Source organism: Camelus bactrianus, chromosome 31, assembly GCF_048773025.1.
Source record: "Camelus bactrianus isolate YW-2024 breed Bactrian camel chromosome 31, ASM4877302v1, whole genome shotgun sequence".
In the NCBI taxonomy this organism is placed as follows: Eukaryota; Metazoa; Chordata; class Mammalia; order Artiodactyla; family Camelidae; genus Camelus; species Camelus bactrianus.
In genome coordinates, this window is record NC_133569.1 from 10,131,454 (window position 1) to 10,142,759 (window position 11,306).

Genomic DNA, 11,306 nt, shown 5'->3' on the forward strand with positions numbered 1-11,306 from the left:
AGGCCAACCTGATGTCAGTAACTTCAACTTCCATCAAAGAGATAAACCTAACTAGAAAAGAAACAAACAACTCTGAAGCTATTTAAAGGAATTAAATTTGTGGTTAAAAAAAAAAAACCACACAAAGAAAACTCTAGGCCCAGATGGCTTCACTGGTGAATTCCACAGAAATAACACCAATTCTACACAAATTAAAAAGGAAAACTTAAAAGGGAACATTTATCACTTTATCCAGCCAGTCAGAGTATATTAATAGAAAATTAGAAACTAATATCTATCATGAACAGAGAGGTAAGAGTTCTTAAACTACTTTTTTTTTTAGCAAACTGAATATAAGGTACAAGACAGTAACTCATAGGTCAAAATTCAAGTCTGAAAAGAAATTTTAAAAATACATAAAACTGAATGAAAAAATACAACATACCAAAATTGGAGACATGTAGCTAAAGCAGTAGTGAGAAGGAAATTCATGGTACTGAAAGTTTCCATTAGAAAAAAGGTCTCAAATCAATAATCTAAACTCTCGCCTCAAAAAACTAGAAAAATACAAAATAAACATAAAGCAAGGATAAAGATGAGAATATAAACCAATAAACTGAAAACAGATAAACAATAGACAAAAACAAAAAGCACCAAAACAAAGTGGAGTTTATTCAACATATGGAAGACTGACTCAAAATGCTGCACATGAATATCCGTAGCAGGTTTTATCTGTAATAGCCAAAAACTAGAAATAATCTAACTGTCCTTAAAAATAGCAATTCTATTTCTACACACTAGCAAGGAGCAACTTGAGTATTTCTAGATAATAGCAAAGAATAAAACTAATTTTTAAAATATCATTTATAACAGGATAAACAATATGAAATACTTAGAAATAAATATAACAAAAGATATGCAAGACCTGTACACTGACACCGCAAATCACTGCTGAGAAATAGTAAAGGTTTTGACAAACGGGAAGAAGTACTACATTCATGGGTTGCAAGATTCATTACTGTGAAGCTGTCCCAAACTGATCTATAGTCAATGCAATCAAAATCCCAAGTAGGCTACTTTATAAAAATTGACAAGCTGATTCTAAAAGTTACATGGAAAATACTAAGGGCCTAGAATACCCAAAACATATTTTAAAAAGAACAAAGCTAAAGAATCAGCAACGCCTGAATTCAGCCTTTTATAAAGCTGCAGTAATCAAGACCCTGTGGTATTGGCAACAAAACACAATATAAATCCATGAAACAGATCCACACATACACGAAAACTGATTTTTGACAAAAGTGCACATTATTTCAATAGAGAAGCAACAGTTTTGGTCAACAAATGCAACTGAAACCACCGAGTATCCCTACACCAAAAATAAATAAAATTCAACCCATACTTCACACCATGAATGAAATGTAACTCAAGTTCAAGCATATGCCTAAATGTCAAAAACTAGAAATTTCACAGGAAAGCACAGGAAAAGAATCTTTATGATCTTGAGTTAGGCAAAGGTTGTTTAGACGCAACACCCAAAGTATGATCCATAAAAGATAAAAATGGATCAACTGGACTTTTATCAAAATTAAAATTTTCTGCTCTTTAAAATTCACCTCAGAGAATGAAAAGACAAGCCACACTGGGAGAAAATACGTGCAAACCATGTATCTGATCAAAGACTTGTACCCAGAATACATGAAGAATGTTCAAAACTCAGTAATAAAACACACAACCTAGGTTTAAATACAAGCAAAAGATATGAACAGACACTTCAACAAAAAACGTTACTTATCTGGATGGTAAATAAGCAAGACGCTCAACTTCATTAGCCTTTAGGGAAATGCAAAGTAAAACCACAATGAGATACGCTACACAGCTGTAAGAAAGGCTAAAGTTAAAGACTGGCCATACCACGTACAGACAGAAATATGGAGAAGCTTTGGAACAAGCCCTTTGCAAAGCAGTTTGTAGGTCTCTTAAGAAGATAAACACGCACCTACCATGTGATCCAGTCATTCCTCTCCAGGCCCTTACCCTAGAGGAGTGCAAGTGCATGTCCACGTTAAGACCTGTGCACAAACGTTCCCAGCAATTTTGTTTGTACAGCCCCAAATTGGAAACAACCCAAGAGTCCATCAACTGGCAAATGAAGGAACAGATTGCAGCACACCCATAAATAAAATATTCAACAATTGAAAAGAAAGAAATTTTGATGCAATGTGAATGAATCTCAAAATAATTACGGTGAGTGAAAAAAGTGAGATTCAGAAAAAAGTACACACTGTATAATTCCATTTATGTAAAACTCTAAAAAGGCCAGTTGATCTATAGTGACTGCAAGTCAGTGGTTGTGGGAGGCAGGGATGGGCCGTGAAGCCGCACAAGGAAGCTCAACGTGGTCTGTACGTTTGTTCATTATCCTGACCATGGTGTTGTTCTCACAGGTGCACACGTGTCACAACTGATGGCAATGACACTTTCAATATGTGCAGCTCATTGTGTGTTGATTATACCTGAATAGACCTGCTGAAAACACGAAGCAGCCCAGCACGGTGCCTACACTAAGCAGTTGGCAAAGGTGCACAGTATGGCCAGAGCCGGCCTGATCATAACACAAGAACCCACATTCTAGCTCCTTCTCGAGTTTTCACCCCAGCAGGAATCCCAGTACAGTGCACCATGATGAGTCTGTGGCTTTGGTTCACCCTGCAGCTCACACAGCACTAAAGCCTCTAACTTGGAAGTGCTGTTAAATGTTCTATCTGTGACACCGGTGCAGTGTACGGGAGGGTCTCATATAAAACACAGGTCTGTGTTACCTAAAAAGGAAGCACCTAAGGGGTCCCTTGCAGTCTGGAAGAGGATGGGATCGTGGACAGAGGGTGTTGCCACATCTACCATCATCCACGCCACACTATGCGAAGACCCACAAGCCACTCGTGTGATCTGGCCTTCTAAGACTTGAGTGTGGGCTTTCTAGTAACTGTGGTCGTACCACTGCCCTGTTGGCCATGGTCACTGTCACACCAAGCATATACCTGTTAAAGGTTGGGGGGACAAAATTTTTCAACATTTCAGAAGATTTTCTTTAAATTTATTTCAAAATTCTTGCCAATGACTACAGATGAGTATTTACTTAATATCAACCCACTGAACTCATTCATCTATTTCGTTCTGCTACAGGAAGCAGAGGTTTTCCTCTTCAACTAAATGCAGTAACTTATTTTTTCCTTTATTTTGCAAAGAAAAATGATCAAAAATAATATGCTCACTTTTCAAGTATGTACTTCTTGGCTTTACAGAATTAGAAAGTATAATTCATTTTTAATTCATTTTGATTGAAGCACAGTGGGCTGATTTTTTGTCAGAAATGAATTATTTTAAGAGTTTATCACCTGTAAGCCTGTCAGCCCATGGCCTCTCATGGCAGAATAATGAGTAACACCTGTCAAGGATAACTTTACTTCTAACATGAAGTATCTCCCCATCAGACATTTGAGTGGGACCTGTGTCAGTCAGCACCTCTTTCCCAGATGCCTCTACTCACACTGGCTCCTGGGCAGGTATACACAGGAACACAGTGGACCAAGCCCGCCATCCTGGTTCTTCAAGGACCAGGACTCACCCTCTTTCCTCACAAGCTGCACTTTTGAAACAACAAAGATTTGTCATGACCTCACTTACCTGCATCACTGACCACCAGGCAGTGCAGGGCCCTGACAGCCACGTGAATGAGCTTCTTTCGACTCAGCCCTTCCACCACCTGCGCCTTCCTCACGTGCATGTCAGAGCCATGGCCCAGCCTGAAGTAATCCCTCTTCCCCCTCAAGGAGGTTAACAGATTTTAATAGATGGCTGCGGTCTGGCGATGGCCCACCAGAAGACACTCACTGCTGGAGCCGCTGGAGCAGCTCACTGACGTCACACACAATACCCAAGGTCTTTGAAATCATGGTACAAAATAGGATACCATTCATTGAAATTAGTTCATTAATTCTGCTAGCAAGATCCTGAATGCCTGTTTTACAATAATGAAGATCCTGATGCAGGTTTCAAATAAACAGAAAACATGATGTCCAGCCTCAAACGGCTCTTAAAACACCTCTCTGCTCTAATTCTTTTTCTCAACCTGCTTCTGGTTCACGACACTCAAGATAAGGCCATTACACTGTCCGTGGTCAGCTGGAAAGTCCACTCCTTTCTGATTTAATAAAATAACCCTTCACTCGAAATACACCTGAACTCTTCTAGAGATCAATCAGAAATCTGTTTCCCACCCATTTGACCACTAGGTTTCTTGCATGGCAACTAAGGGAGAAACACTTTACACACACCTCACCTAAACAAGAAAGACAAGCTACAGTTCTCCAGGGTTCTTCATAAATGACCCAGTTATAATGGGAAATTTTTTCTGATAACATTGCCACAAATCCCAACTCAACATAAATAATAGGACAGAAATGCCTAGATGGGTAAGAACATGAAGGTTCCCCCTACCTGGAGGCCCCCACACAGACATGCCGGCAGGAGACAGGCATTTTACGTACCACGTCCACACCACTCCCAACTTGGTGAGGGCCAGGTAGAACTGCGCTCCAGGCTCAATCTGACATACCCCCTGCCCGTTCAGCCTCTCAATGTTCTAGGAGATGCTACAGCCTTCACTGCCTCCCCGGCCCAATTTGCCAGAGTCACCGTCACCCCAGGAAAATACCAAACCTAGGTTTAAAAATACATACCTTAGGCCCGTGTCTCATGATGGGGCCCCCAACCCCCCAGCAAAGTGGGGTCAGGACAGGACTTGCCTTCATCGGTCAGAGCCAGGGTCTGGGCATCTGTGCTTCCACATGCCACCTGGATCACTCTGTGACCAAGGACTTTCACCTAATCAATTACAAACAAAAACAGAGTCAAGCACAGGCACTGAGACAGCAAGGGAATTTTTTGCCACAGACTGAGAGCCAATACTGCACAGGTCATGACCAGTCTGAGACTCGGAGCTTCTCTCCTTTGGAAATCAGATGGGAAGCTTGCTGCAAACAGAAATGTGTATAATCACCATTTTGGGCTTCAGCTGTGTTCTATTATCCCCATGTCCCAAGCGGCCGTACTCTCCAAGGCCCCCGGTGTACAGTTCGCCACTGGACATCAGGGCTGCGCTGTGCAAGCTCCCGCAGGCAATATCCCAGATTCTCTTGGTTTTCAAGGCCTCTATCAACCGAGGCTTGTCACAGTTCCTAGAGCAAAATCAAGTAATATTCCCTATAATCAATTCAGCCTTTTGGAAAAAAACAAAAAACGGACATCTACATGGATCCACATTTAGTCAAAACAACAGCTATAGATTAGTTGATCAAACCTTAAAACAGAACATGTGAGGCCAAATCACATTCATGGAGTTTTTTTGATATATTTTCCAGTTCCATTTTCACAAGTAACTTCTATTCAATTTTCCACAAAATAACTTTCAAAAAAGGCTTTGATTCTTATTATCAGTAAGTTACTTATTAGCACATAATGAAGAAAATATTCTTATATTTTTATGAAGGGTCCAAGTTTGCCATCATCACCTTCACCCCAAGAAAATACTTTTCCATCAACAGTTAAAGCCATAGCATGCAGTCCACCTGCAACATTCACAAAGACTTATTCTAAAGCAACAATATTTAAGATAGTGTGGTACTGATGTAGAAATGAAGGTCAAACAAGAGGGCCCAGAAAAACAGACCAAACATTTAGACCCTTGACACTTAGAAGGTAGCACTGCTGAGCAACAGGGAAACGCAACCTTTCAAAACAAATGCTGCTGGGAGAACCAGTTATCCATATTTTTAAAAATTAAATGGACCTCCACCTCAAACTATATACAAAAACTGCTTTCCGATGGATCTAAGATTTAAAGATAAAAGTTCTAGATAACAATGTAGGAGGGTTTCTCCTTTGATATGGAAACAAAAAAATTATTACTTGAGAAGAAAAAGGCTTTTATTAAAAAGAACCATAGAAAAAAAGCCACAGAGAAGGTATCTGTAACAGGTATCACTGACAAAAACATTTAACATACAGGCACCTAAAGAACTCCTACAGATCAATGAGGACAAGACATTCCACCAGAAAATGGGCAGAGGACTTGAACAAGCACATCACAGTAAGGAAATTTAAATGGCCAATAAATATAACAAGGCTACCCATCCTATTAGTAATTAAGGATATGTTAATTTAAAACATAATGAAATACCGACATAATGAAATACCGTATCATTACACATACACCAGATTGACAAAATTTTTAAATCAAGCAAGAATACAGAGCTAATGGCAGGGGGATGGGGGGCTGCCTTGGAGGAGCCAGAGGATTTGCCCCAGGCTCCCGTCTCTCCCACACCTGGCTTGCAGACAGCCTTTGCTGCACAACGCGCCCCCGCCATGACGGGACACTCATTTACCCGTTTGCTTAATGGAGGCTGGTGAGAGAGTCAGCTGGTAGCGGTCAGGTTGGCCCCCGCACCTCGCCCCCCCTTCATCACAACCCGCACGCCTCCCAGGAGTAGAAAGACCAGAAACCTGCGTCCTGCGAACCTGGGACAGCACAGGCCGCCCCAGGATAGGCCCCAGGGGAGATGGAAGCAAGTTCACATGCTGGGGAAGGCAGCACCCCCCCAACGCTGCCCCCTGACCACAACGGGCCTGCCTACCAGCAGCCCCGTGACCTGGAAACAAAGTGCCTTGCGAACCTGGGGCAGTGGCGGGGAGAGGAGCACTGCCCCTGGCGAACTGGTTGATTTGCCCCCATCTCCCCGACGGCATGGCCTGACGGCCTCTGATGCCCCAGGAACGTCCCTAGGTCAGCCTGCTCACGGGAAGTGGGAGCGGTGGGGTCAGAGGCAGCAGTGGCAGCGGAGGATTAGGGTTCTGCCTATGCGAAGCTTGCAGACTTGCTACAAACTTCCCCGCGGCCTGTACGGGCCTCCACCTCTGCTGCCCCAGGTAAGCGACACTCCGGTTATAAGTCAGCCTGCTACTGGAAGGCGGGCGCCCTGCTATGGTGGGGGGGGCTCGGTGGAATTGGGGCTGACGTGCAAGCGCGAGGATTTGCTTCCATTACACGCTGTCGCTGCCGTCGCCCACCCTACACACAATAACGCACCAAGAACGCCTCCCAGAAGCAGACTGACCTGTAAACTTCGTCTGCGAACGTGGGGCAGCAAAGCCCGCCCCCGGACAGGGAGTGGAGGAGATGGGACCAAATCACACTATCCCAGGAGCACTACCTTCTCCACGCTGGCGCCGATAATGCCGCCATCGACGCACCCTAGTAGCACTGCGTCCGCCTCACAGGAGAAGGCAGAAAGGGAGACGTGCACCACGCGAACATGGGGAAGGCCAACCAAGCGGCGGGGGAATACACAAATCCAGGGGTTGCACGGGGCAGCCCGCCACGACACGACACCGCGAACACATCGCACACGCTCACAGGAGCAGGCCACGACTTCAGGGACTGTGGGAAGTGTACAAGGACATTCAGCGTCCTCCCACCTCTTGGGGGAGCCCTGGTTTCCCAAACACGAATACAAATGGCAGCGCAGACGCGAGGCGCAGGGAATACTAAATAGCGGGGAGGGGGGGGAACACGAAACAAGGCATCGGCTCGCACAAACATCAGGGAACTAATGGGCACAGAGGACAGGGCCTCATACACGCACAAAAACGTGTGAGCCTCCACAATGGCGAAGAATAGGATTCACACGACGGTTACACGACCAAATCGCACACATGGGCGCACATTACATGCAAGGGGAAAGCAGCAGAGGCAAAATCACTCAGTGGCACACAACACAGGCCACGTTCATTCTAAGGGAGCAAGTAGAGCAGTACACGACTACGATCAGCTTCCACAACTACCAAGAGCACACACGTACGGCGCGAGGGCCTAAGCATGGGCGCAAATACCCTTAACGCAAGAAGCACTTATGCACGGGACGGGGCTCACGCACTATAGGACAATGAGAGCGGGGCCGAGCGGGGCCTAGCCCGGCCATGCCAGGCCGGGCCGAGGGGTGGTGGGGCTGGCCCACCCGCGGCCCAGGACGGGCCAGCTGGGCTCCCAACCCCAATGCCCACACCCAGACAACCCACAGGGTCCCGGCCCACAATCCCAAGCAACACAGGCCCCGGGCCAGGCCGCACACCGCACTCCCAGGTCCTCCGCTGGCCGCCACACAACCCCCTCACCCCCGTCACGGCCCCCGGGCACACCACCTCGGCCAGACATGATTCTTCACCGGATCGCCGAGACGGGGCTCCTTCTCCTCACACTGAGGTCCCCACCCCCCCCACACTCTGCCCCATTACAACTCCTACGCCACAATCCCTGCAAACCAAGCTGAACCCTCATGCTTCAGCCCAGGTCCCTCCACCATCCAGGGATGATCCCCTCCTCCCGGGATTACCCCCTACCCCTCAGGCGGGTCCCCGCAACTCTACGCGCCCCTCCCCCGGGGACGGCCACCTCACCCCCCAGCTGGGTCACTTCCACTCCCAGCGGCCTCTCACCCCTCAGCCTGCCCGCCCCCGTCAGCGCCGGATTCCCCCCTAACTCCCACTGCACCCCCTACCCGGGGATGAGCCCCCTCACCCTGCCAGGGGCAGGATGGCCTGGGCCTGGGTCACCATGGCGACAGCCGCCAGATGGGGATCTCGCGCAGTGTGCGGGCACACAGCCTTGTGTCCTCGGCCTGAGGCTCCCGCGAGCAGCACGGCGGGGGGTGCGGGTGGGTAGAGGCAGTTCCAATTCGCAGCAGGGCGCCCTGCCTACCCAGGGCCTTACCTGAGCCAGCAGCTCAGGGTGGTCCTGGGCTGCACACTGCTCACCAGTGGGCCTTGGGTGGTTTGATGGCCCGGACGGTGGAGCGGACCCCAAAGGCGGAGGCCCTCTGCACACCGGACTGCGAGGGGATTCTGGGGATGGACAGCAGGCAGAGGCAGCGGTGGGGGCTAGGGGCCGCCCGGCTAGAGACAATCAAGTTGCTCCCATCACCCCCACGGCCTGGCCTCGGGGAGGCCTCTTCTGCTCCAGCTTCATGGACCGCACTGCCCCCTGTCCGCCTCCTCCTGGGAGGCGGGCAGGCAGTGGCCAGTGGGGTTTGCAGTGGCGATGGTGGGATTGGGGCTGACCCCTTGAGAGCGCGCGGATTTGATCCCGTTCCACGCTGTCACGGTCACCGCCCCGGCCCACTGACTGCACCATGCCTGCCTCCCAGCAGCAGACAGACCTGAAACCTGTGGCCGGGGGACGGCGGGCGGCAGAGGCCGCCCCCAGGACAGGACGCGGCCGAGATGGGAGCAAATCGACAGGCTCCCAGGGGCAGACCCCTCTCCCCGCTGCCGTCGCTGCCGCCGCCCCCGCACCCTGACAGCACCACTCCGCCTCGCAGGGGCAGGCTGGCCGCGAGACGTGCACCCCGCCAACGCAAGGGAAGCACGGGCCACCCCAGCACAGGCCGCGCGGGCATAAGGATCGAACCCAGGGGCGCACACGGGGAAGCACCCATCCCACCGCGGCGGCCCCGTGAACGCACCGAACCGCGCCCGCCTGCCGGGGGCAGGCCATGACCCAGGGCCCGGTCGGAGGTACCCCGGGGCCGTCCAGCGCCCTCCCACCTCCCGGGGCGGCACCCGCTTTCCCAAACGTGGCGGAGAAGCGGCGACGAAGGCGCGGGGTTCAGCAACTGCTAACGTGGCGGGTTGGGGTGGGTGGGGCAGCACGAGCCAGGGCGGCGGCCCGGGCCTCACCTCCGCAGCCCTCCGTGTGCGCCTCCCCAAGGGTACAGACCAGGCCTCACCCGCCGGCCCCCCCCCCGACCTGCGCGCCCGCACCAGCGCCCCCTTACATGCTCGGCGAAGGCAGCGGAGGCGACGGCTCGCGGCGGCCCGGACCCCAGGCCGCGCTCCTCCTCACGGAGCTGGTCCAGGAGCAACCGGCTTCGGCGGGCGTCCGACAGGCTCTGGGCGGTTCACGCGTCTGCGCAGCTGTGGGTCCGCGCGCGCGCACGCGCGCCCCCTCCTCCCGCCCGCGCGGCCTTCCTCCCCCACGGCCCGCCCCTACCCCTCCCGCCGGTAGCAGTGATGCCCGGGCCGGGGCTCACGCACTATGGGACACTGCGAGTGGGGCCGAGCGGGGCCGAGCGGGGCCGAGCGGGGCCTAGCCCGGCCATGCCAGGCCGGGCCGAGGGGTGGTGGGGCTGGCCCACCCGCGGCCCAGGACGGGCCAGCTGGGCTCCCAACCCCAATGCCCACACCCAGACAACCCACAGGGTCCCGGCCCACAATCCCAAGCAACACAGGCCCCGGGCCAGGCCGCACACCGCACTCCCAGGTCCTCCGCTGGCCGCCACACAACCCCCTCACCCCCGTCACGGCCCCCGGGCACACCACCTCGGCCAGACATGATTCTTCACCGGATCGCCGAGACGGGGCTCCTTCTCCTCACACTGAGGTCCCCACCCCCCCCACACTCTGCCCCATTACAACTCCTACGCCACAATCCCTGCAAACCAAGCTGAACCCTCATGCTTCAGCCCAGGTCCCTCCACCATCCAGGGATGATCCCCTCCTCCCGGGATTACCCCCTACCCCTCAGGCGGGTCCCCGCAACTCTACGCGCCCCTCCCCCGGGGACGGCCACCTCACCCCCCAGCTGGGTCACTTCCACTCCCAGCGGCCTCTCACCCCTCAGCCTGCCCGCCCCCGTCAGCGCCGGATTCCCCCCTAACTCCCACTGCACCCCCTACCCGGGGATGAGCCCCCTCACCCTGCCAGGGGCAGGATGGCCTGGGCCTGGGTCACCATGGCGACAGCCGCCAGATGGGGATCTCGCGCAGTGTGCGGGCACACAGCCTTGTGTCCTCGGCCTGAGGCTCCCGCGAGCAGCACGGCGGGGGGTGCGGGTGGGTAGAGGCAGTTCCAATTCGCAGCAGGGCGCCCTGCCTACCCAGGGCCTTACCTGAGCCAGCAGCTCAGGGTGGTCCTGGGCTGCACACTGCTCACCAGTGGGCCTTGGGTGGTTTGATGGCCCGGACGGTGGAGCGGACCCCAAAGGCGGAGGCCCTCTGCACACCGGACTGCGAGGGGATTCTGGGGATGGACAGCAGGCAGAGGCAGCGGTGGGGGCTAGGGGCCGCCCGGCTAGAGACAATCAAGTTGCTCCCATCACCCCCACGGCCTGGCCTCGGGGAGGCCTCTTCTGCTCCAGCTTCATGGACCGCACTGCCCCCTGTCCGCCTCCTCCTGGGAGGCGGGCAGGCAGTGGCCAGTGGGGTTTGCAG

The 11,306-nt window shown here is 52.1% G+C and overlaps 1 protein-coding gene across 1 annotated transcript in view; it reads right to left on the reverse strand.

The window, feature by feature from the left end:
• Positions 1-10,072, reverse strand: part of LOC105079105 (cerebral cavernous malformations protein 2 homolog) — an 83,923-nt gene extending 73,851 nt beyond the window's left edge. The window contains 2 exon segments of the mRNA XM_074355793.1: positions 4,722-4,866; positions 9,873-10,072. The gene's annotated coding sequence lies outside the window, so the exon portion shown is untranslated.
• Between the last annotated feature and the right edge of the window lie 1,234 nt (positions 10,073-11,306).